A 27,101-nucleotide genomic window follows, 5' to 3' on the forward strand; every position below is an offset into this window, starting at 1 on the left:
CACATTACAAAGTAGGGAAAGAATGAAGGAGATTCATAAACTCTCATGATCTGATAAATGTATTACCAATATATAAAACAAGCATTTATTATGGTCCTTTAATCCAGACACCTACATTACAAAAAGAGCAAGTGCAACAGGCACTAAGCACAAATATATATATATGTATATGTTTTATTGTCACATACACCGGATAGGTGCTGTGAAATGTGTTGTTTTACAGGGTCAGCCATAGCAGTACCCCGCCCCTGGAGTAAATTAGGCTTCCTCAAGGGCACACTAAGCACTAAGAAGTGCCCTGGGAAGCAGACATCACATAAAGGGAATTTACGTGTTAATGTCGCTCTGGAATTCACACCAGACACGCAGGGCGGATGATCATCATTAATCAGCAACTCAGCTAAATTAAAAAGACCATTGTATAAAAGATGTATCTACCTATCCAATAAGATTATGGAATCAACAACTGATTTACGCAATAAAACACTATAAGGGATCACATTTCATTAAAGGGGTTAACCTGATATCACCCATTAAAAAAAATATTTAAAAAACGTTTGTCTCCCTGTGTAATTGTTCACCACCAAAAAAACTGAAATCTGGCTGAAACTTTCACTGCTTGATACAACTCTTCCAAACAGCAAGGTAATAACCTGGGCATGTGTGTGTGTGTGTGTGTGTGTGTGTGTGTGTGTGTGTGTGTGTGTGTGTGTGTGTGTGTGTGTGTGTGTGTGTGTGTGTGTGTGTGTGTGTGTGTGTGCGTGCATGCCCCCACAGAGCTGGATCTATGACAGGTGGAATGAAGCCACTGTCTGTGTTTCTCCTGTCTGTGTTCCTCGACCTCAGTCGGTGTAAGAAAGAAGCAACCAGCTTGGCAGGGGCCGCATCCTGGAGGGTGCATGTGGTTTTTACTCTTCTGCCGTTTCTGGAGCAGACTAGCCATGTAGGGTACAGATGAAGAAAAAAAAAAAGACTGAGCCTACTGCCAAGTACATTATGGGTAACGAATAGGGAAAGAATGATTGGTGGTTCTCTCTTACTTCATATTGGACATAGGATCTTCTATAAAATAAAATGTTGAGCATATGACTGGCCCTGCTGTCTTGTAGCGGCTAGTGAAATAATACAGTTTGTGTCAGGCGTCCAAATGTTTTGTGGTATTTTGTGTCACTAAAAAGTTGCTTAATTTAAAAAGTATGGAAATATGTACAGACGTTCTGTAAAACATTCTCTAGACATAAGTTACAGTATTCATAGTGAACATTACTTTGTCTGGTGGATGAGTAGGCTATTTAATTTCTCTGAGTTTCCAAAATAATTGTTCAAACTGATGTGTGTTGTATTTATATTTAGCCTTTTAGTCTAAGGCTTCCAATCAACAGTTAGATTTTTTCTGGTACTTAAGAATCTATTTCTGAAAAAGGTCTTTATAACATGTTAACAGAGCTGAATAGTCAGTTCAAAGCTGTGAAACACCTAATTCATTGGAAATAATGTTTCACTTTATTAAGTTAATGTGAGGGTAGTGACTGACCCTGGCTCTTTCGCACGGCAGGAGAACATGAGGTAATTAGGAAAAGTGTTCTCCTGAGAGAACATGGGGCCTGTATTTCCACTACTGACCAGCTGAGGGTGGACAACGTCAACAAGGGTTAAACAAAGTGTCATCATGGATGGACGTGGGACCCCTCTCATTACCCGGGTGTGGCAATCATGACACCTACTTATATTACCTTGCTCTATGCAACATCTTACATTTTACTTGGAAATTAATTAACACATAACAATTATATTGTTTTATTATAAAAAATGATTGACTGTATGTATACCACATCTATCAGTCACTTTATATTGAAAGGGACTATCAGTTACTTTACCTCAGGACATAAAACAAAATATAATCTCATTAATATATGCTTCTATAAACTAAGGACATATCCTCATGCTTAAATATACAAATCTATTAGGCAGAAATAAGGGATAATCTAATGTGTTATTATGTGATAGTTAAATTATGAAGCCACCTATGCAATAAAAATGACCACATTCTAGGTAAACACTTACACAGTACACAACCTTTGAGTGTGGTTTGGTAAGTAATAAAGTTGTTAACAATGTTGGCACCTAAATATACATAGTTTTTTCACATAAGCCACTTACAATCACCAGCAACACTTTATCAAAAACAGCAGAGCACAAAGTAGGGTAATTGGTAGCAGCTACGCTGAAAGCATACTGAATGTATCACTGTTAAGTTGCCATATATATCTAATTCTAGATAATGAAGCAGTGGCTTCAGCTTGTAAAACAAATACCCTGTGGTTACCTACAGTGCATATTGATGGCAATTACGTGGTATGTAGCATACAGTGAGGGAAAAAAGTATTTGATCCCCTGCTGATTTTGTACGTTTACCCACTGACAAAGACATGATCAGTCTATAATTTTAATGGTAGGTTTATTTGAACAGTGAGAGACAGAATAACAACAAAAAAATCCAGATAAACGCATGTCAAAAATTGTATGAATTGATTTGCATTTTAATGAGGGAAATACATATTTGACCCCTCTGCAAAACATGACTTAGTACTTGGTGGCAAAACCCTTGTTGGTAATCACAGAGGTCAGACGTTTCTTGTAGTTGGTCACCAGGTTTGCACACATCTCAGGAGGGATTTTGTTCCACTCCTCTTTGCAGATATTCTCCAAGTCATTAAGGTTTCGAGTCTGACGTTTGGCAACTCGAACCTTCAGCTCCCTCCACAGATTTTCTATGGGATTAAGGTCTGGAGACTGGCTAGGCCACTCCAGGACCTTAATGTGCTTCTTCTTGAGCCACTCCTTTGTTGCCTTGGCCGTGTGTTTTGGGTCATTGTCATGCTGGAAAACCTATCCACGACCCATTTTCAATGCCCTGGCTGACGGAAGGAGGTTCTCACCCAAGATTTGATGGTACATGGCCCCGTCCATCGTCCCTTTGATGCAGTGAAGTTGTCCTGTCCCCTTAGTAGAAAAACACCCCCAAAGCATAATGTTTCCACCTCCATGTCTGACGGTGGGGATGGTGTTCTTGGGGTCATAGGCAGCATTCCTCCTCCTCCAAACACGGCGAGTTGAGTTGATGCCAAATAGCTCGATTTTGGTCACATCTGACCACAACACTTTCACCCAGTTCTCCTCTGAATCATTCAGATGTTCATTGGCAAACATCAGACGGGCCTGTATATGTGCTTTATTGAGCAGGGGGACCTTGCGGGCGCTGCAGGATTTCAGTCCTTCACGGCGTAGTGTGTTACCAATTGTTTTCTTGGTGACTATGGTCCCAGCTGCCTTGAGAGCATTGACAAGATCCTCCCGTGTAGTTCTGGGCTGATTCCTCACCGTTCTCATAATCATTGCAACTCCACGAGGTGAGATCTTGCATGGAGCCCCAGGCCGACGGAGATTGACAGTTATTTTGTGTTTCTTCCATTTGCGAATAATCGCACCAACTGTTGTCACCTTCTCACCAAGCTGCTTGGCGATGGTCTTGTAGCCCATTCCAGCCTTGTGTAGGTCTACAATCTTGTCCCTGACATCCTTGGAGAGCTCTTTGGTCTTGGCCATGGTGGAGAGTTTGGAATCTGATTGATTGATTGCTTCTGTGGACAGGTGTATTTTATACAGGTAACAAGCTGAGATTAGGAGCACTCCCTTTAAGAGTGTGCTACTAATCTCAGCTCGTTACCTGTATAAAAGACACCTGGGAGCCAGAAATCTTTCTGATTGAGAGGGGGTCAAATACTTATTTCCCTCATTAAAATGCAAATCAATTTAAAACATTTTTGACCTGCGTTTTTCTGGATTTTTTTGTTGTTATTCTGTCTCTCACTGTTCAAATAAACCTACCATTAAAATTATAGACTGATCATTTCTTTGTCAGTGGGCAAACGTACAAAATCAGCAGGGGATCAAATACTTTTTTCCCTCACTGTATATGTAAACTATACAGTGTGTTCTTCAATCTGCACAAAGAGAGAATACCGACCGTATAGGCTTGTTTCTAAATATACTGTATTGCCGGCATGCCTTGTTTCTTGCCACAAAAACAACTGTTTACATACACACAAGCCTCATCTAAAGTGTTTAAGTCATTGCGGCAAGCAACATGTTAACATCATTATAACATCATTTCAGCAAGCAAAATCATAACTCATTAGATGGCATATTGTATGTGTATTCACAGGCACACATATTAGTATGTTAAAGGGGCAATCTGCGATTGCTAAATACATTTTAGGACTTTTACATTCATGATATATAGCCATTGATTCTTAACACGTATACTTTATAAATGCCCCATGAGCTTAGTTCAACTGTCTAACCCCATCAGAACCCAAAATATAAGCTTGTTTTACTTCTTTGTTTGTAAACAATGTAATTGTAAACTATCACTGTATAGCCTCAAAACATGGTTAAAACTATCATAGATGGTCAGTCCTGCATCTATAGCTCTGTCAATTAATTTGAGAGTGCTTACATTTTTTCAGCCCCATCTCTCAATAGTGGTGGGATGTATACTTTGTTATTGCAGATTGCCCCTTTAAGACATACTTATTTAAACACATGCAGTGTAGGCACACATATTAGCACCCTGGGTAAATATCCTTAGATAAATAACCCATTAAACACAACACAGATCATTCATGTGTAGCTTTATGAAAGTCTCAATCTTCCTCAAGTACAAATGTTTGTCTATACGGCTGAGAAGAAGTAGAAAAAAACTTTTCTTACTTCTAAAATAAAACAGATATTTAACTTGGCTCAGGGTTAGTTTTAGCTTCTGATGGTAATGATATTATAAAATGACTACTGGACAAACCCCATCAATAACTCCACTGTGTGGTTTCCAGACAGATAGAATGCTGCCTAGGAAGTACAGGTTTACAAATGCATCTTGTTGAAAGCACAAACTCTCACTACGAATTCACTCCAATCCCCACTGAAAAGTATAACATATACAAACATAACGAAATTTGAAAGTTCCCTTATCAGACATTGGCCCAGCTTCTTTTTATATATAATTTACATTTTAAATCTGTTTTGGAAAGGAGAGTAACTGCTCTTTCCTAAGAAGGAATTTTCATTCATTATCTCATGTTTTGTTAAGCTAAAAATATCTACCTGGAACTGAACTTTGCATGAATGTTTTCTTTAAAAGATTTACCACCAGTTGCCCTATGAATGATCGTATTAGGGGGGCCCAATTGCAGTACAGTATGTAAAAACATGGACAGAGCCAAATACTGTATCTCAGCTTACAAAGCTTCTGCTAATATTTAATAGTCATAGATCATAGAGATACGAAATAATGTAATTCATATTTCATTACTATACCGTAAATCGATTTAATTAGTACCAAAACAATACACACATTTGAATGTCAGTTAATTTTGTAAATTACTATACTGTATATCGAGACTCAAAGTGGAGAGATTAGGTTATGATTATCATTAAGGTATATGGGCCAGATTTGCAATATATGACTAACCATAATATCATATGATTGCAGTTACACCATGTCATGGCCCTAAACGGTATCTATGCACAAGTCCAAATAAACTGACCGGTAACCACAGAGCAAGAGAGAGAGGGGAGAATTCCTCTCAAATCAGGCTGTGGAAGGAGGTATTCCCAGTCAGTCTGGGTCACTGGCGCTTTGGTCCTCTCTCTCTTTTCCTTTTGTGTTTTGACACATTAATATTCACTATATGCACTGTCAGACCTTTCAGAGCAGCGTTTAATTTATGCTCTGTGGTGTGTGTAAACAGTGTGCCCAGCTGCTGTTTTTAGACAGCTCTGCTCTCTTCTCTCATATGGGTTGGCTCACACGTGCACCCAAACAGGCCTAGTGTGTGTCAGAAACCAGGAATCCACAAACCCAGGCCAACCACTTCTATAAACATCCTACTACAAAGCAGACGCTTTAAAACAGGAGCACATTATATATACTTTTTTATCTAACGTCAGTTTGTTATATTGATCGACAACTTGATGTCATAAAATGTACGCAAACAGGCAGGTGGAATTATGTTAAGGAGATTACATATTGTTCCCTCTCAGGAGACATTAGGACTATTGTGACTATCACAATTCTACAGATACAGAGCCATACCTTAAAGGCATTACTTTTTTTTGACAATTTCAAGAAGTTTGAATATTGACTCAAGTCTGCATCAAAATTACTATATGGATCACAGGAAAATGACCTGGATTTTACTGTTTCCTGTCCATTGTGAACTGCCTGGCCTGCTAGAATAGTATGTTTTCAACAGAACAGAACAACTTATTTTCAGTGAAATTCCCAAAGCAGAGGGCTGGGCTTCTACAGGCTTTACTGTACTGTACCTTGAGGTACTTGACCAGTTTCTGAATCTGCCAGTACTCAGAGGGCAGGTCTGTGTTGCTCTCCGGACGGCGCTCTGGCTGCTCCTCATCCTCCTCACTCTCAGATGAACTCTCGCTGAAGTCATGGGCGCCTCCTCCTGGGGTCTTACTGAAGAACACAGACACTGCAGGAGATAAGAATCAACAGCAAGTTTTGTGTAACAACTACACAAGTACATATCCATACACAGGATGGGTTTAAACTTTAAATATTATATCAGTATATGATACACATAACAAAATATGAGGTTTTCCTTTTGTCATTTAAAATAACTGCGAGATTATTCTATACAACAAGCACCATTAACAATCTAAAGTTAACCGGAATTGTCAGGTTTGAACTTTCTCAAAATCTAAGCAGCAGCAGCCAGGCATAGAGAGGGACTAAAGTAATGGGGAAACTGGCATCGTCATCATACTACACAGAGCAGGTCTCTCTTTCTCTACCGTAGTCTTCATTCCATACACGCAAACAGAAATGCAGATGGATTTTAAAGTCAGTTGCGCCACTCAAATAACTCAAAAATAAAAACTGCGCAGCGCGGAGCAATGCAATTTGGTATATGTTCAAATGGGGCCGCGGGGAGACGGTTCCTATGTACACAGATAGCATTTCCAGCGGAGGCCATTATCAGAGGAAATCAGCCGATATGATCGTTTCCCAGGCAATGCAGACGGGCCATGATAAACACTGAACCAAGCCTTAATTAAGCAGTGACGCGCTGTTCCGATGTGTCTCCTATGACTACTGGCCTGGAGTAACATTAGTAGGCTCCCAATGGTCCCCTTCTGTACATGTACCAAATTTCACTGGTGCAAGGCGGGGAGAAGCTATCAGCAGAACAGTGGCTAGAGTCGACCCAGTAACTTTACTAGCGGACCTGTATACACTGGCAGTCACAATTATGGGGACAGCTAGAAACCTTGCTGCCAGGCGCCATAGGAAAGGCATGGAAAGTGTACATTAGACCCATACATTGGCTTATATAAAAACACATCAGTTTCCACAGAAACTATAACCACGGGTCAAAGAGTTGTGCCAATCTTTTTCTGTGACTTCAGCAATCTCCTTCCTGTAAGCTGCTTGCTCTTCTGTAGAACTCGAATGGTTCCTCATTCATGAAGTGTGAGGAGAAAACCCCACCAGGTGACTTACGTTTTATGAGAGTACTGCCGACCAGGTGAGGAGGACACAGAGAAATCTGCCTTCTTCTGCATCTTCTCCTCCGTCTCGGCAAACTTCTCATTTGCTGCACTTCTTTTGGATTTCTTCTCATTTGCTTCCCTAGAAAAATGAAATAAAATAAGAGGGCGACATCATTATCCGTTTTTCTATTTTGGAAATAGTTATTTATCGTAACATATCATCATCATTTATGCATTGAGGGAGAGAAGAGGGATGCAGGGATTTGAGGCTTTTTTTGTTGCCGTTTTACAGCTTTTATCTGGAGCCAGTTGCCTCTCAAAATGGGGACACTTATCACAAGTTACAGCTTAAACCCCTGCTAGATCTATTTATCAATCAAATAACATATGTGATAGATACTTTTTGTGAATGTTACTCCCACGGCCAAGTTTTCTGTCTGTAATTGTGCAGAGGGGTTCCAAGCAGTGAACACATCGATTAACTGGGATCGTCCATATAATCAGGAATTTTTGTGCTTGCCCTAAAATGTATAAGCCATATGAACCATCTCTTTATAATGTGTGACTGCTGGCATGTGGAGAAGACACACTAAGACACATGCAGCCAGTGGAGTGCGCGACTCCAGCATCACTCCCTTCTTAAAATCTCATATATTGGAGCAGAAAGTTCCCGCCACACACTGAACCTGGTAGCGTTGCAAATATTTCAAAGACTTCTAATATATGGAGTGAAATTATCACATACTCATATGGAGATTCAAGACCGAGGTTCTTCCATTTCAAAGATGGGTCTAATAGTTTTTTTTACGCCTGGCTTGTTCTGCACAAGCTGTTGTCTCGCCTTCTCATGCACATTATTTTCCTGATGCTCGTAAGACCTCTGGGGTTGGCCTTGTTCCTCTGTATCAACCGATTCCACATGTTGGATCTTTTGTGTTGATGGAGGTTCTTCTTTAACGGCAAAATCCTGTTGAGGAAAAAAAGAAGTGAGGAAAAAGGACCTCTCAATTTGCACCGAAATGCTAGCACTGAAATATACAATAAATTCGGGTCGTAAAATTATATGGACTTGGGTCGTTAAAAAAGTTATTCCTCTGAATGATTGTTCTTTTAACAAAGTATTCGGTCCTTTTGTGATTTTTTCAAGTTATAACGCATATTTTCCATTCTACATCTGACATGTTGCCTCCTTATTCCGTTATTTGATAGACACATCACACACTGGTGTCTGAAAGGGTGCAGTTCAATTATTCTCAGCCCAAGAAGAACCATATATAAACTAATCAGGGTTTGTATCAGTGACTGTTCATAATAAAACACAACTTTCTCAACATTCCCTACTGCAGCAGAATAACAATTCAGCCTTTATTATTGAGCGACAGGAATAAAATAACACATTCCCAGTGCTTTACTACACAGAAGAGGTTCCCCTCTATTAATTGGCTGAACAATATCAAACGTTTATTGTTTCTTTACATTCCTCGCGCTAAAACCTTGCAGCTTGGCTCAGAGAAAGGAGAGCCTTTGTGTCACTGTTATTCAGAGATGATTTTGACGTTTTTGAAGGTCTTTTTACACAACTTTACAACCTAACATAAGAATGCCAACAAGACACATATGAATGGTTTGCAGGCAGGGAACTTTTTTTTTAAATCACAGGCACCTGCTAGGCAGAAAATAGCTCGCCTCGGACTGCCATTGCTCTCAATAATCAAAATTGTTGGGGAAATTTTTTTTAAGTAAAAGGGGGGGGGGATAATTAACATGGAATACTATGGCTGTGTTCATCCGCTTCGGCCAAGCACGCTCCGTCACTTTCCAAACCGGCTTGTTTGTCATAAAACCCAAAGTGACCTGCTGTTGGAACAATGCAGGCCAATTCAGTCCACCATGGCTGCATTTCAGGTGTCCAACCTTTCCTCTTTTTTATGATACCTGAAATGGACAGAAGGAAACATGCCAAACTCTATAGCACGCTACAGCAGCACACATAAATAGCACAGCACAGGGACGGCTCTGTCAGAGCAGTTAGAGGGCCAGCAAACAAGTGCACAGACACTTTAAGCAGGTCTGACGCCTGCCTGCAACACATTTTTTTTTTTTTTACCACAGGCGACTTCCAAATCATTACATTGGCACTATTCATCTTTCTCCACTTGTGCCTTGTTCCAAGCCCTCACTGAGAGACCCGAGACTCCAAATATTTGCACATGTTTATTGGACTTGTATCCATTGTATCTAATTACTTTCTCCATACAGTGATGGAAAATAAGCTAAATAGTAGCTGTCAGTGGAATAGCTGTGCGAGGCTCCGTGTGGAGTGAACATGACAGCAGAGCTAGATTGATTTCAGGATTTGAATAACAACATTCTGAGGGTGCGTTTGCATTTTTGCGTGTGATCATGCATGCATAACACACAGATGACACCATGTCCAATTTATAATCATGTTGTAGTTTCAAAAACGAGTCAGTCCAACACTACACTGAGAAGTTGAGTATCGGACTGCGGTGTGTGTCCCTGGTGCTGCACTCTTCTCCTCTGGCTGCCTCTTGCTTATTTGATTGAGAATGTCTGATCTAATAAAACTGTGAAAAATAATCTGCTTCCTCGACGCTGGAAACGAGTAGATCTTGTTCAGAGATTGGTGTTGTTATCTTTGGCTATCAACCTGCCATGCTTCATGTTGACTTGGAACACCACCACTTTGGCCTCTTAGCGCTGCAATCAGAGAGCGGGTCCCCCAGCCGGAGCTATTTCAGATAGTGTTTCTGACCTGACACGGACTAGAGCCTATTCCTTTCATTGGCCACTGGGAAGGGATCTTCTCCTCAAGAGTGAGTGCAATTACTTTATTACTCTATGTCTGAAAAGGTTTATACAGTACTGTACTGGAGTGCCTGTTGCACCATAACAATTATATTGTCAATCAATAGAAAATGCCTTTATCTGCAATCAAATCAGCAGTCACTGCTGAGTCAAGCTGACCCTTTCACACATAAGAGGTGTACTTTAAGTAATGCAGAGGGAACATAGTTTGGTGGGGCGTAAAAAGGCCAGAAAAACATGGCCTGATTTGAGTGCAGAACACTCCCTTACATCACCATGCCATGTTTTGGACATTACTGTAGTAACTTCATAGGAGAAAGAAGTATGCAGAGAAAACCTGTGACTTGATTTGTATCTCAGCCAACTCATTCACAGTAGTGTTTTACGGCCTACTGTCCATCATCCTCAGAACGACCGACACTCAGCACAGACACAGGACTCATAAAACATTAAAGCCTGGATGGCCTTTTTACACAGTGAGCGCAGCAGCCTGGCACTGCTCATTGGGGTTTATACATCCCTCACTTAGCCGCCACTCAACTCAACCCGTCTCTGTGGCACTAAAAGTTATATCACCAGCTATAAATAAGTCACACTGACTGGTCAAGCACAATTCAATTGAAAGTAATGATGAGGTGGCTCTTTTTCATTAATAATGTCATTATTTAAAATTGGGTAGAACAATGGTTGTTATAGGCCACTGCAGTAATATAATGTAAATGTGTCTGTAACATCCATGGATTATACATTAAGATCGTACTTCAGACAACTCTTGTACGTCAAAGAAGACATTTCCTTTTTCTTGAGCTATTTTCCATAAAGCAAGCACTCACTTACCAGTTCCTGAAATTGTGGTGGAATAGACTAAATATATTATTGTTCGCCCCACTTTATACCTGCAAACTATATTATTGTGATAACATCTCTTAATTTATTTAAAAGAGAAAGACTTGCAGAAAGGGGTAAAAGGAAATCAGTCTTAATAATCACATTTCACATTTCTGTTTCAGTAACTCAAGTACAGAATTATCGTGATCATAAAGCAGCCCAGGATAAATCATCAGGAGCAACATTGATAATAGTCTTTGCTAACAGAAATGAACGATGTAAAGTGGAAAAATACTATTAATAGTTTCGGTACACTATTTGTTGTAACTAGCTTATCCATAAGCCTTTCCAAATAGACAAAAGGAAACTAATAAATAGAACAAATATAGATATCAATATAATTATATCAATTATATGAAACATTTGGAGTCATTTCCTAGAGTATAAATACTGTGTACAAAGTGTATCTGTATAGCTAGCTTGCCTGTAAATTATACAACATTTTCCAACAATACATTATTGAGTCACTCAAGACAAAAAATATGTCCACATATTCAGATGATAAACACATTTTTTCCCACCAAAGCTTGAAGCCATTATTTGTTAATTCATCAAATCACTTAAGCAGGAAACAGCACTACTGAATGAATCACTGGCATTTCAGAGCAACACATGATTCTGTCTGTGTGAGTAACTGGACTGTTTCTTTTGTTTTTTTAAATTATTTTCAACTGGGGTGATTTGGAAAGTAAGGTTAGGTAGCGAGGCTACAGCTTCAGAGAGTTTTCGTTTCAATGTGACAACCAGACACTAGCTCACAAGTGAGGACGAGTGCAGACACTGATTCACAATCTTAAACTCACTATACTACGTATAACAGAATATCATCTATAATCAGTCAAATGCATACTGCTTCATAGGGTTACCGACAGAGCAAATATTACTCAGAGAAAACAGCAACCTGTTGTTTGAGATGCTGCTCCTCCATGTCAAAACCTACCTGTTTATTTATGTTCTCAGCAAAATGGGGAGACTTGCTTTTCAGCAGTGTTACCAGGTCTTTGTAAACATCGCTTGTTCTGTCACAGGCATTTTCCTCACTCTTCTGGCTTATGCCCTGTCAAGACAAAGATGACATTTGATGTATCAAATCAATATTACAGTATTACCATCTGTCAGAACAACTGAGGTTAGAGTGCCAAGGTATCAAAACGCAGCTTCACAGGCTGGAATTCAAAACCAGTGTGCACCGCATCTAACCACTACACACATTATGTTAAACTCTGTAATCTTTGAGGTTTCATTTGTGTTAATATACCATCAATGTCAAACATGTTGGAACACGGGTTTCAGTGTCCTGAACTGAACCATTTCTAGGTGAGGAAAGGGAGACGGGAAACGTACTAACTCGGGCAGGCAGGCAGTGATGGAGGGAGTGAAAGACACTGAGCCATGTAAAATGTTCTCTTTATTAATTGCACACACGTTAAGGTCAATGGGGTTGTTTTAAACGTTTAACACCACAGGGCAAACTTGGAATCTGACCATACAATGAACGTTACATCAGTACATAAATCACTAAACTTTTCAGTGACACTTACCTAATGTTTTGGAAACTTTATGGGACATCATTAAGGAGACATTGTATAGCTTTCCGTGCTTGTTCATAACAATTGCCAAATAAACATATGTGCTGAAATATGTAGATTATTACATCCATTGATGCCTAAAGCATTTATGACAAAACACATCCTGTAGACCAGAAAGAAAATCTAATGCTGAGTATAGAACACGGCTGACTAAAATTAATTTAATGAAAACTGACATTCAGTGATACTAATCTATCTCTAGCTATCTTACCCCATTGAGAAAGACTCAAGCTGTGCTACAGGTGATGTGCAGGCGTTGAGTGTCACACGGCTTTATCACCAGGTAGCAGATCTCACCATGTACCTGCCTCCAAGGAGGAGTGCGACAGCCATTGGTGAATTCATAATCTACATAAAAATAAGAAGAAGAAGAAGAAGAAGATACCAGAGCACGTCAGTTCAGTGTACAATGTACTTTAATCAAAATAGTATACAATAGTGCTCGATAGGGAATTAGGTCACATTGTGATTTTTCCCTTAAAGGAAAATTCCACCTAAAAACTATATTTTGGTATACAGCCGGTATGATGCATATTGCATCATATAATGCAAAATGCAGCATCATATAATGCAAAATGGATCATACCAGCTGTATTTCTGTATTTTGAAAGTTCTATATCTTGGAAACTTGATTGGTGGCATGCAAAACATTTTGGGACTATATCAACAATGGACTAACGAAACAAATGAAACATGGACTAATTGGGTGGAGTTTTCCTTTAAGGTACACTACCGTTCAAAAGATTGGGGTCACTTAGAAATGTCCTTGTTTTCGAAAGAAAAGCAATTTTTTTGTCCATTAAAATAACATCAAATTGATCAGAAATACAGTGTAGACATTGTTAATGTTATAAATGGCTATTGTAGCTGGAAATGGCTAATTTATAATGGAATATCTACATAGGCGTACAGAGGCCCATTATCAGCAACCATCAGTCCTGTGTTCCAATGGCACGTTGTGTTTGCTAATCCAAGTTTATCATTTTAAAAGGCTAATTGATCATTAGAAAACCCTTTTGCAATTATGTTAGCACAGCTGAAAACTGTTGTGCTGATTCAAAGAAGCAATAAAACTGGCCTTCTTGAGACTAGTTGAGTATCTGGAGCATCAGCAATTGTGGGTTCGATTACAGGCTGAAAATGGCAAAAACAAATAACTTTCTTCGGAAACTCATCAGTCTATTCTTGTTCTAAGAAATGAAGGCTATTCCATGCGAGAAATTGCCAAGAAACTGAAGATGTCATACATCAGAGTGGAAAGAGGAGTGGGAGGCCCCGGTGCACAACTGAGCAAGAGGAGATATACATTAGAGTGTCTAGTTTGAGAAACAGGCGCCTCATAGGTCCTCAACTGGCAGCTTCATTAAATAGTACCCGCAAAACACCAGTCTCAACGTCAACAGTGAAGAGGCGACTCCGGGATGCTGACCTTCTAGGCAGAGTTGCAAAGAAAAAGCCATATCTCAGACTGCCCATCTTAATCTTTAATTTGTATTGGCCAGTCTGAGATATGGCTTTTTCTTTGCAACTCTGCCTAGAAGGTCAGCATCCCGGAGTCGCCTCTTCACTGTTGACCCCAAACTTCTGCACGGTAGTGTAAGTAGGAGGAGAGGATTAGGGGGAAAATAAAGTTCCAATACAGGTTCAAAGAGTGCAGCATCACAGGAAGATAAATCATGTCCCCTGTAGCTCAGTTGGTAGAGCATGGCGCTTGCAACGCCAGGGTTGTGGGTTTGTTTCCCACGGGGGGCCAGTATGAAAAATGTATGCACTCACTAACTGTAAATCGCTCTGGATAAGAGCGTCTGCTAAAATGACAAAAAATTAATAAAAAAATAGAGGGTGCCTGAGCTGCCAGCGTGGATGACGGATCACTCCACCATAGAGAGAGCACAAGTCTGCATCCCAAATGGCACCGTATTCCCTATTGAGTGCACTACTTTTGACCAGGACCCATAGGGCTCTGGCCAAAGTATTGTATAATATAGGGAATAGGTTGCCATTTGGGACATAGCCCAGGTCTGAAGACAGCAGCCCAGGTTACTTAGAGCTCGCTGTGATTTCACTCCCTGATAAATAATCCTTTGAAAACAGCTAGGCCGCAGAGCATCGTGACACACAAACCACCATATTTTAATGTGCCCAGTATCACAGGTTGGAGGCTACTTGCATAGAAGGTTTACATTTTCCTCTGCGTAAGTGGACACATTTTCAAAAGACTGAATTTATCACTGTGGTACTGTGGTATGTATGGGGAGGTGTGTTTTCCGCCGAAAGTTGAATTGTTATGGCATTGCAAATCTGCCACACCGACTAAGGCAAGTAAAAAAAATTGATTCATGTCTCAGTAAACTGAAATCTGACATATATAATGACTTCCATGTTTTTGAGGGTTGAACACAGACATTTAATATTTTTTGAATATCCCAGTATTACCCCCTAATAGCAATCGTTTTCATTCACACCCCAAAAAAATTGTGAAATGTGAAGATAACTCAAACCTGATGTGTATTGAACAGACTTCAACACCCTTTTCTCCCCTTCACTGCAGAAGTGTTTCAACAGCTCGACATCATTCTTCACTGCGGCAGGAATGAGCCTAACCTCCCTGTACAAAAAACTACAAAAACAAATACAGATAATTAATCTTGGGCCCATGTGTGGTTCTTCTATCTAGTAAGAAACTGTTTCTAATCAGAGTCAACCCCATGTCTTTGGACTTGTCTGAAGTCAAGTGGGAGTCAGTGTGTATTAAGATGGATTGATTATTGATAGATAGAGAAGCAGACAGAGTGAGGAGGAGGAAAGGAAGCCACTGGGAGATCTGCTTGAGGGAGTTGCTGAGGAGTTGAGTCCCCAGCTGCTGTAATAGGATGAGCAGTTCCTCCTTGGCCTGGTCCCCCTCCTTTACCTTCCCCAGGAGACGCATCACAGAGCTGTCCTCCCCCTCCACTGTTGCAAAACTAGGCCCCAGCATCTTCGCAACAGGGTCTCTGTTGGCTACAAATTGCTGTAAAAATTGTTTAGTCCTTTTTTCATATATATTTTTTATTTATTTTAGCTTTATTTTACCAGATTGTCCCATTGAGGTCAAAAGACGTGGGCCTTATTTAAAAGATAATCCTGGCCTGGGGTAATATAGACACACAGTAGATGCATGTTTCCTTTCTCAAACTAACATCGCTATTAGCTAGTACCACATTATGGCTTTGGGGTACAGTAAATATAACTGTGAAGAATTGCAAACATAATCTGATGCCAGTTCCTATTTGGATAAAAGTAGAAGATAACATTTGCCCATAGGATCCCATTAAAATTTAGAAATATATATAAAATACCTTAGAACCACACATATCCACATCCTAATACACTGAAATTACCTGTAAAAATATATATTTTTATGCTTACAGTGCCTTCACAATTCACACCCCTTTACTTTTTCCACATTTTGTTGTGTTACAAAGTGGGATTAAAATTGATTTAATTGTCATTTTGTGTCAACAATCTACACAAAATACTCTGTAATGTCAAAGTGGAAGAAAAATGTGAACATTTGTAAAACATTTATGAAAAATGTAAACACTAATATAATGTATCTTGATTTTTAAAAGAATAAACCCCTGAGTCAATACAGAATCACCTTTGGCAGCGATTACAGCTGCAAGTCTTTCTGGGTAAGTCTCTAAGAGCATTCCACACCTGGATTCTGCAACATTTGCCCATTATTCTCTTCAGAATTCTTCAAGCTCTGCCAAATTGGTTGTTGAACCATTTTCAGGTCTTGCCATAGATTTTCAAGCAGATTTAAGTCGGCCACTCAGGAACATTCACAGTCTTCTTGGTAAGCAACTCCAGCGTAGATTTGGCCTTGTGTATTAGGCTATTGTCCTGCTGAAAGGTGAATTCATCTCCCAGTGTCTGGTGGAAAGCAGACTGAACCAGGTTTTCCTCTAGGATTTTTGCAGTGCTAAGCTCCATTCCGTTTCTTTTTTATTCTGAAAAACTCCCCAGTCCTTAACAATAATTACAAGTATACCCATACCATAATGCAGCCACCACTATGCTTGAACATATGGAGAGTGGTACTTATGTAGTTATGTCCTTGAGCTGTTGTCTATTAATGTTCTGTATTATGTCATGTTTCATGTTTTGTGCAGACCCCAGGAAGAGTAGCTGCTGCTTTTGCAACAGCTAATCGGGATCCTAATAAAATACCTACCTACCAAATACCAGTAATGTGTTGTATTAGATTTGCCCTAAACATAACACTTTGTATTCAGTGCCTTTCTGCAAACAGGATGCATGTTTTGGGATATTTCTATTCTGTACAGGCTTCCTTCATTTCACTCTGTCAATTAGATTAGCATTGTGGAGTAACTACAATGTTGTTGATCCATCCTCAGCTTTCTCCTATCACAGCCATTAAACCATGTAACTGTTTTAAAGTTACCATCGGCCCCATGGTGAAATCCCTCAGTGGTTTCCTTCCTCTCCAGCAACTAAGTTAGGAAGGACGCCTGTATCTTTGTAGTGACTGGTTGTATTGATACACCATCCAAAGTGCAACTTATTATGCAACTTGTTAAGCACATTTTTACTCCTGAACTTATTTAGGCTTGCCATAACAAGGGGGTTGAATACTTATTGACTGAAGACATTTCAGACAGACAGTATGAAAATGTCTGCACTCACTAACTGTAAGTCGCTCTGGATAAGAGCGTCCGCTAAATGACTAAAATTTAAAACATTTCAGCTTTTCATTTGTAAACATTTTGAAAAACATAATTCCACTTTGACATTATGAAGTATTGTGTGTAGGCCAGTGACCAAAAAAATCTAAATTTAGTCCACTTTAAATTCAAGCTGTAACACAACAAAACCTGGAAAAAGTCAAGGGGTGTGAATACTTTCTGAAGGCACTGTAAGTCCACTTTTGAATTTATGAAAATACATGTACGTAATTACAGTACTTACTGTATACTTATGCTAAAATAATGGGTATTTTAGTCAATTGCATTAAGATCAGTGATTTTAGTATTATGCAAGTCATTTGGGATTAACAAATGACACAGTTTGATGATGTACTGGGTTACTGAATCTCTAATAGAGCTCAGTACAGTTTTTCAATGGCAAACTATGCAACACTCATTAGCAAAACATGCATTCTAATATCCAAAACCTGCTTATCATTATCGTAATACACCAATATTAGGAAAAGTAAAATGGATACTTTAGTAATTTTGGCTTAATCTGATAGTGTGCCTTCAGTTCTTTATCCAAATATATAAAATTAACATGTATACACAAGTAATTATGCCGAAAAACAATATTCAGAAAAGGTTGTGTTGCGGTAATAAGATAAATTACAAAAAACATTTTAATAATTACATTTTAAATACATATTTTTTCAGTAAAATTTTTAACTCAGGCCTTTTCATTAGGTGAGCAATGTTACAAAATATTAGAAATAGACTTGTTTTTTACTTTTTTGGACTTTGAAAACTGATGAGGTAATGAGCATTTTTGCATTGGTAGTTATGGAAATTGTGTTAAAATGTATAATATATGATCAATAAAAACATAACTATAATTATGAAATAGATAAATACAGATCCTAATCATAGTGATCCAAGAGGAATTATGGAAAATGTGTTTATTTTTGTCAAGTGCCAGTTTCGTGATAATCACCCATCTAATCACATGCAGACAGCCAAGGAAAAATGACAAAATACTGTAGTTTATGTTTTCTGTCCTAGCTACTGAAGTTGAACAGAAAACACCTTAATTCAAGAACATATTGTACATATGAGTCCTGCTGCAAGGCTCAAAATATGTTTTAACTCCATAAAAACATCCCCAGTCAGTAACATTAACGTTACACAAACAGCCTGCCTCATGATTACCTGATGTCATACTCTGTTTTGAAATCAGAAGCCTCCAAAGAGGTAGTCCACTGCAGCGGCTCATTGAACACATGTTTAGCCTCCTGAGGGTGTCTGGAGCTGAACTGTTCCACAAACTGTAGGATCTCTTTCAGCAGAGACTCGTTGACTGGGGTGATCTCCAGTTTGCCCGTCCCAGAACTTGCTGTGGTCCATTGCGCTGCTCTGGTCAGTGCTACCCCCATAGTAGCAGCTGAGGCACTGGCAACGTCCTGAAACTGTTTTGGTGGAATTGGTGACAATAACAATTCTAGCAAGACATGTTAACAAACTGTTAATTTGCTAGCTAGAGTTAAAGTAGACTGGCAGTCAGATAAGACGGTAGATGGCTAGCTAAGTTTACAGCATGTTGTTGACTGTGAAAAGGAACAACTGGCTACAGTAGCCGGCTGACCCCGCTGCTAACTTAACATCATCATTCCATCAAAAACCTGAAACTTCAAGACATTGTTGAAGCGTTTGTCCAAACGAACAAACTAATCTGCAAATGTTCTAAGAGTACAGTGAACATTTATATTTAAACATTTATATTTTCCATATAGTTTTTATATCTTGCAAACTTACCAACTATTTGAAGTATTTTGTTCAAGGACCACTAGCTAGCTACCAGCTACTAGCTACCAGCTAGCTAGCAATCAAGGTTAGCGGTTAGTCGTTTCCTTGGAAACAGCCACTGCAAAGCCTCCTCCGGTAGCTAGGATACCACTCAACAACGTAGTGGGAGACAGGTCAAAAGGAATGAGATTCGAAAAGCAAAACTCTATTCCTCTCTCACTGCCTGCAGCATGCTGGTGTGCTATTTACGTTAGTACAGTGTGATGCCTTCATGACGACTTAAAGTTCATTTTCTAAAGTAGAGTGTCCACAGAACCAAAAAGGTAGTGTCTCTTTAGAAACTTCCTCTAGGATGGATGTCTGATTTGGCTTTGGCTGTGTTTTACAGACAAACATTCTGGGCAAACTGAAAACAGTCTATTTGAAGGAGATTTTACATTTAGGCTCTGCAAATAAAGTAATTCAGACTTGATTCATTCAATAATTGAGAGCACTTCACCATTCACCTACTGTATCAAAAGTGTTAATTTTCAAGACACAACCCATCTCATCTGGCTATAATTTCAAAAGTTGATGATGGAAGTGATTTCATTATTTCAGGTTGGCATATATATTTTTTGAATATTTCCAGGAGAGTGAAATATAGGTATTGGTATGTTTTGAGATTGGTAAACTATACACAAATCAGGCCTAGTTGATTAACCAGATCCAATTGCATATTTTCCTTTTCAGGTAGATGCAAAAGGAAAATATCCAGATAACTTCCAAAGCTTTGATTGTGCGTGGAACCTTCCCTTCCTTTAGCCACTCAGCCCCATCAGAAGTGAGCTCAGAGTCAGACAGTTAATGGGGCGATCCACCCTCCACAGAAAGGTAGCTAGTCTGTCTCTGCCTTTGTCTCAAATGGCAGCCTATTCCGAACAGAGTGCACTACTTTTGACCAGAGCCCTATGGGCCCTAGTCAAAAGTAGTGCACTATATAGGGAAAGGGTGCCATTTAGGATGCAGTCTCTGTATATCATGGACTCCTCTCCTTGTATTGGCTAAGCATGTGCCCCAGACCATGATTTATAACTGTGGAGCAGACATGTTTACATTCGATTTGAATAACCCCCTCCTCCTTCATCCTCACTACGCTGAATGAACAGCCACAATTTGTGCAAATCAGCGCTGTGTGTCTTATTGTCTGGCAGCTGCCTGCCCTGCCCACCCGGCCCAGGCTGTGGTGTCACATGACTCATTGGGAATGACCACACACACAGAGTATCCCATGGCCCCATGGCCCCATGGCCCCATGGCCAATAAAACCACTTACAGTGCCTTGCAAAAGTATTCATACCATGGATTTCTTCACATTTGATTGTGTTACACACTGGGATTCAAATTGATTTAATAGTATTTTTTTGTAACAATCTACACAAAATACTCTGTAATGTCAAAGTGGAAGATTATAATTTTTTGTTTAGATTAATAGAAATTAGATAACTAAAATATAATTGTTGCATAAGTATTCAGCTCCCTGAGTCAATACATGTTTAAAAAAAACACTGTTAGCAGCGATTACAGCTGTGAGTCTTCTTGGGTAAGTCTCTGTGAGCTTTACACACCTGGTTGTGCAATATAGCTCTTTATTCTTTTCATAATTATTCAATCTCTGTCAAGATGTTGTTGCACATGGCTACACAGCAATTTTCAAATCTTGCCATAGATTTTCAAGCAGATTTAAGTAACTGTAACTTGGCCACTCAGGAACATTCACTGTCTTCTTGGTAAGCAACTCCAGCGTAGTTTTGGCCTTGTCTTGTAGGTTATTGTCCTGCTGAAAAGTGAATTCCTCTCCAGTGTCTGGTGTAAAGCAGACTGAAGCAGGTTTTCCTCTAGGATTTTGCCTGTGCTTATCCTGTTTCTTTTTATCCTGAAAAACTCCCCAGTATTTGCCGATGTCAAGCATACCCATTACATGATGCAGCCACCACCATACTTGAAAATATACTCAGTGATGTGTTGTGTTAGATTTGCCCCAAACATAAGGCTTTGCATTTAGGCCAAAAAAGTGTATTCCTTTGCAGTGTTTTTTTTGCAGTATTACTTTAGTGCCTTACTGCATACAAAATGAATGTTTTGGAATATTCTGTTTATTTGTATTCTTCTTTTCACTCTGTCATTTAAGTAATTATTGTGGAGTCACTGCAATGTTGTTGATCCAGCCTCAGTTTTATCCAATCATAGCCATTGAACTCTGTGACTGTTTTAAAATCACCAATGGCCTCATGGTAACATCCCTGAGCAGTTTATTCCTGTCCTGCAGCTCAGTTCAGACGGACGACTGTATCTTTGATGTGTCTGGGTGGTTTAATACATAATCCAAAGCATAGGTATTCACTTGATCATGCTTAAAGAGATATTCAATGTCTGATTTGTTATTGTTACCCATTAACCAGTCACTGCCCTTCTTTTTGAGGCTTTCGAAAAAGCTCCCTGGTCTTTGTAGTTAAATCTGTGCTTGAAATTCAATACTTGACTGAGGGACATTTTACCTTACATATGTTATATTTATGGGGGACAGAGGAAGGGTTAGTCATTAAAAAAGAATGCAAAACCTATTATTTCACACAGAGTAAGTAAGTCCATGCAATGTATTATGTGATTTCTTAAGACAAATGTTAATCCTCAACTTATTGAGGCTTGCCTGAACAAAGGGGCTGAATACTAATGCAACGACTACATTTTTGTTATCTAATTTGCATTAATCGAAGAAAAAAAAAACTTCCGGCCTCCCGAGTGGGGCAGCGGTCTAAGGCACTGCATCGCAGTGCTTGAGGCGTCACTACAGACCGGGGTTCGATCCCAGGCTGTGACCGGGAGATCCATGAGACGGCGCACAATTGGCCCAGCGTCGTCCGGGTTAGGGGAGGGTTTGGCCGGCCGGGGTTTCCTTGTCCCATCGCGCTCTAGCGACTCCTTGTGACGGGCTGGCCGCCTGCAAGCTGACTCGGTCGCCAGCTGGACGGTGTTTCCTCCGACACATTGGTGCGGCTGGCTTCTGGGTTAAGCAGTGTGTCAAGAAGCAGTGCGGCTTGGCAGGGTTGTGTTTTCGGAGGACGAATGACTCACACAAGTCCATAGGGGAGTTGCAGCGATTGGACAAGACTGTAACTACCAATTGGATATCACGAAAAAGGGGTAAATAATAATAATCTTCCACATTGACAGTATTTTGAGTAGATTGTTGACAAAATGTGAAGAAATCTAAGGGGTCTGTATACTTTTGCAAGGCACTGTATTTCCTCCATCGCTTGCGGTCTGCCCTTGCATCTCTCTCTCTCTCTCTCTCTCTCTCTCTCTCTCTCTCTCTCTCTCTCTCTCTCTCTCTCTCTCTCTCTCTCTCTCTCTCTCTCTCTCTCTCTCTCTCTCTCTCTCTCTCTCTCTCTCTCTCTCTCTCTCTCTCTCTCTCTCTCTCTCTCTCTCTCTCTCTCTCTCTCTCTCTCTCTCTCTCTCTCTCTCTCTCTCTCTCTCTCAAATGTTGGTTCAGGAAAGTTATTTCAGATACTCTTTGAAGAGGTAGGGTTTCAGGTGCTTTCGCAAGATAGGCAGGGACTCTGCTGTCCTAGCTTCAGGGGGAAGCTGGTTCCACCATTGGGATGCCAGGACAGAGAAGAGCTTGGACTGGGATGAGCGGAAGCTGCCCTCCCGTAGGGGTGGGAGGGCCAAGAGACCAGAGGTGGCAAAACGGAGTGCTCGGGTTGGGGTGTAGGGTTTGAGCATAGCCTGAAGGTAGTGAGGGGCAGTTCCTCTTGCTGCTCAGTAGGCAAGCACCATGGTCCTGTAGTGGATGCGAGCTTTGACTGGAAGCCAGTGGAGTGTGCGGAGGAGCGGGGTGACATGGGAGAACTTGGGATGGTTGAAAACATGGCGGGCTGCAGCGTTCTGGATAAATTGTAGGGGTTTGATGGCACAAGCGGGGAGCCCAGCCAACAGCAAGTTGCAATAGTCCAGATGACAAGTTCCTGGATTAGGACCTGCGCCGCTTCCTGTGTGAGGTAGGGTTGTACTCTACGGATGTTTTAGAGCATGAAATTGCAGGAGCGAGTCACTGCTTTGATGTTTGCAGGTCATGCCAAGGTTCTTTGCACTCTGGGAAGGCGACACTGTGGAGTTGTCAACCGTGATGGAGAGATCTTTGAGCGGGCAGGCCTTCCCCGGGAGGAAGAGCAGCTCCATCTTGTTGAGGTTGAGCTTGTGGTGGTGGGCCAACATCCAAGCTGAGATATCTGCCAGGCACGCTGAGAGGAGTGTCGCCACCTGGGTGTCAGAAGGGGGGAAGGAGAAAAGTAGTTGAGTGTCATCTGCATAGCAATGATAGGAGAGACAATGTGAGGATATGACGGAGCTGAGTGACTTGGTGTGAAGAGAGAAGAGGAGAGGGCCTAGAACCGAGCCTTGGGGGACACCAGTAGTGAGAGTACGTGGTGCAGACACAGATCCTCTCCACATCACCTGGTAGGAGTGGCCTGCTGGGTAGGATGCAATCCAAGAGTGTGCAGAGCCTGAGACAACCAGCCCTGAGAGGGTGGATAGGAGGATCTGATGGTTCATGATGTCGACGGCAGCGGATAGATCTAGGAGGATGAGAACAGAGGAGTAGAGTCAACTTTGGCAGTGCGGAGAGCCTTCATGACACAGAGAAGAGCAGTCTTGGTTGAGTGACCCGTCTTGAAGCCTGACTGGCTAGGGTCAAGAATATTGTTCTGAGAGAGATAACGAGAGAGTTGATCAGAGACAGCACGCTCAAGTGTTTTGGAAAGAAAAGAAAGAAGGGATACAGGTCTATAGTTTTTGACGTCAGATGAGTCTTGTGTTGGTTTCTTGAGGAGGGGAGCGACTCAGGCCAGTTTGAAGTCAGAGGGGACGCAGCCAGTGGTCAGGGATGAGTTGATGAGGGAAGTAAGGAGTCGGAGAAGGTCTCCAGAAATGGTCTGGAGAAGGGAGGAGGGGATATGGTCGAGCGGGCAGGTTGTCGGGTGGCCAGACCTCACTAGTCACAGGATTTCATCTGGAGAGAGAGGGAAGAAAGAGGTTAAGGTGTAGGGTAGTTCTGTGTGAGTGAGACCAGTGGACTCAATCGGCTAAGTGAATGAGGAGCGGATGTTGTCAACCTTCTTTTCAAAGTGGTTGACAAACTCGTCCGCAGAGAGGGAGGAGGGAGGGGGAGGGGGTGGAGAATTAAGGAGGGAGGAGAAGGTGGAAAAGGGTTTCCTATGGTTAGAGGCAGAAGCTTGAAATTTAGAGTGATAGAAAGTGGCTTTAGCAGCAGATACAGAGGAAGAGACGGTGGAGAGGAGGGAGTGAAAGGATGATAGGTCCTCCAGAGGTTTAGTTTTCCTCAATTTTCGCTCAGCTGCCCGCAGCCCTGTTCTGTAAGCTCGCAATGAGTCACTCAGCCACGGAGCGGAGGGGAGGGCCGAGCCGGCCGGGAGGAGAGGAGACAATGCAAGTCATAGGATGCAGAAATGGAGGAGAGTAGGGTCGAAGAGGTAGAACCAGGAGACAAGAGGGAGAAGGATTTAGCAGACGGGAAAGATGACAGGATAGAATAGGAGAGAGCAGTGGGAGAGAGAGAGCGAAGATTGCGACGGCGCATGACCATCTGGGTAGGGGCTGAGTGGCTAGGGTTGGAGGAAAGGGAGACAGAAAAAGAAACAAAGTAGTGATCAGAGACCTGGAGGGGGGTTGCAGTGAGATTAGTAGGCGAACAGCCTCTAGTAAAAATGAGGTCAAGCGTAATGCCTGCCTTGTGAGTTCGAGGGGATTGGGAAAGGGTGAGGTCAAAAGAGGCAAGGAGGGGAAAGAGAGAGTTGGAAAGAAATGAATCGAAGGCAGACGTCGGGAGATTGAAGTCGCCAAGTATGAAGAGCGGTGAGCCATCATCAGGAAATGAGCTTATCAAGGTGTCAAGCTCATTGAGGAACTCTCCAAGAGCACCTGGTGGGTGATAGATGACAACATTGTTAAGCTTGAGTGGACAAGTGACAGTGACAGCATGGAATTCAAATGAGCAGATGGACAGGTAAATCTCCTGTTAAAGTAGGCAGCAGGCCTACAGAGCTGTGTGTAATCCAGTCATCTGGGTTTGAGATATCCCCGGGGAGAAGCAGTAGCTCATACCTGAAAGAAAAGAAAATCAAGAAAAATGTGTTGTTGTTGTTACAAGGAAGGATTTATGAGTTCCCCGTTTCAGGTATTTCATTTGGAACAAGAGAGTCTGTGTAAATTAAGAAGCATGGAAAATAATCCACGTAGCCAGAACGGGGTGCCGGCGCAGGCCAGTGGTTTCGGGTACAGGAGTCCAGACAGGCTTGTGTAGGAGTTTAGATAGAAGAAGGGTGGAGAGAAAAGTGGAGAGAATATGATAAACAAAAAGAAAAGGAGAAATCCACGTATGTACAACAGGGTGCCTGGTCAGGCCAAAAGGAGAAAGGGTGTATGTGTTCAGACTCAGGGTATTGAGGTCCAGACAGTCAGGTTTGTGTCTAAGGCACTGCATCGCAGTGCTAGCTGTGCCATTAGAGATCCTGGTTCGAGTCCAGGCTCTGTCGCAGCCGGCCGCGACCGGGAGACCCATGGGGCGTCGCACAATTCGTCCAGGTTAGGGGAGGGTTTGGCCGGCAGGGATGTTCTTGTCCCATCGCGCGCAGTGCATGCTGACATGGCCACCAGGTGTACAGTGTTTCCTCTGACACATTGGTGCGGCTGGCTTCTGGGTTAAGCAGGCATTGTGTCAAGAAGCAGTGTGGCTCGGTTGGGTTGTGTTTTAGAGGACGCACGGCTCTCGACCTTTGCCTCTCCCATGTCCGTACGGGAGTTGCAGCGATGGGACAAGACTGTAACTACCAATTGAATACCACGAAAAAGGGGTAAAAATAATGAGAGGAGGATGAATGACTGCCTTAATATATATAGTCGAAGGTCTCATTAGCAACTCTAATTGCTGTTCGTTAAAACTGCAAAATGGAACAGTCTGGAGCTTCCAGAACCTTTTCAAAACTGAAACAAATATGGCTCTGCGGTCTAGGGCACCTGCTGAGTCTTAGATGCACTTAGCGTTTAACTTAATACACCCAAATAAATAAAACCAGTCTCCATGCTTCTGATCCAATGCTTGACTGGAGCTGTTGATTGAATTGCATGGAAACATGCTGAGGACTTGTAGAGAGAAAAGTACTGTGCCCTGTGCAACCCTTTGCGACTCTGTGCTTTTAAAACATTGCCATCGTGATTGCATCCGTCCACAGTGTACTCAATACTCAAACCATTTCCATTAACACTGAAATTAAACTTACACAAATAATGTGTGTGAGTACAGGAGTGATGAAGTGTATGGACTACTGTTCCTCCTGTTATGAAGGTAGCATAATACTGTATCTCCTGATGTATTTTTCCTCCCAGGCACACTCACACAGGCCACAGAGACCTATTAGTATTACAGACTTTACGTCAAGTGCAGTTCAGGGCCGTGGTTAAGTTAACTAGGGATATGTCCCAAATGGCACCATATTCCCTATATAATGCACTACTTTTGACCAGGGCCCATAGGACTCTGGTCAAAAGTAATGCACTAGGGAATAGGGTGCCATTTGGGATGCAGGACATAGAACAATCCAGGCAAGGACTGGGGTGACACTGGTCACAGTAATGAGCACCTGCAAGATCTGTCACACACATTTCA

At 41.3% G+C, this 27,101-nt stretch overlaps 1 pseudogene; it reads right to left on the reverse strand.

Annotated features, from left to right (window-relative positions):
- The window catches only part of LOC121570293, a 62,216-nt pseudogene extending 43,211 nt beyond the window's left edge, over positions 1–19,005 (reverse strand).
- Positions 19,006–27,101: the final 8,096 nt, after the last annotated feature.

Source organism: Coregonus clupeaformis, chromosome 7 (genome assembly GCF_020615455.1).
Source record: "Coregonus clupeaformis isolate EN_2021a chromosome 7, ASM2061545v1, whole genome shotgun sequence".
NCBI lineage: Eukaryota > Metazoa > Chordata > Actinopteri > Salmoniformes > Salmonidae > Coregonus > Coregonus clupeaformis.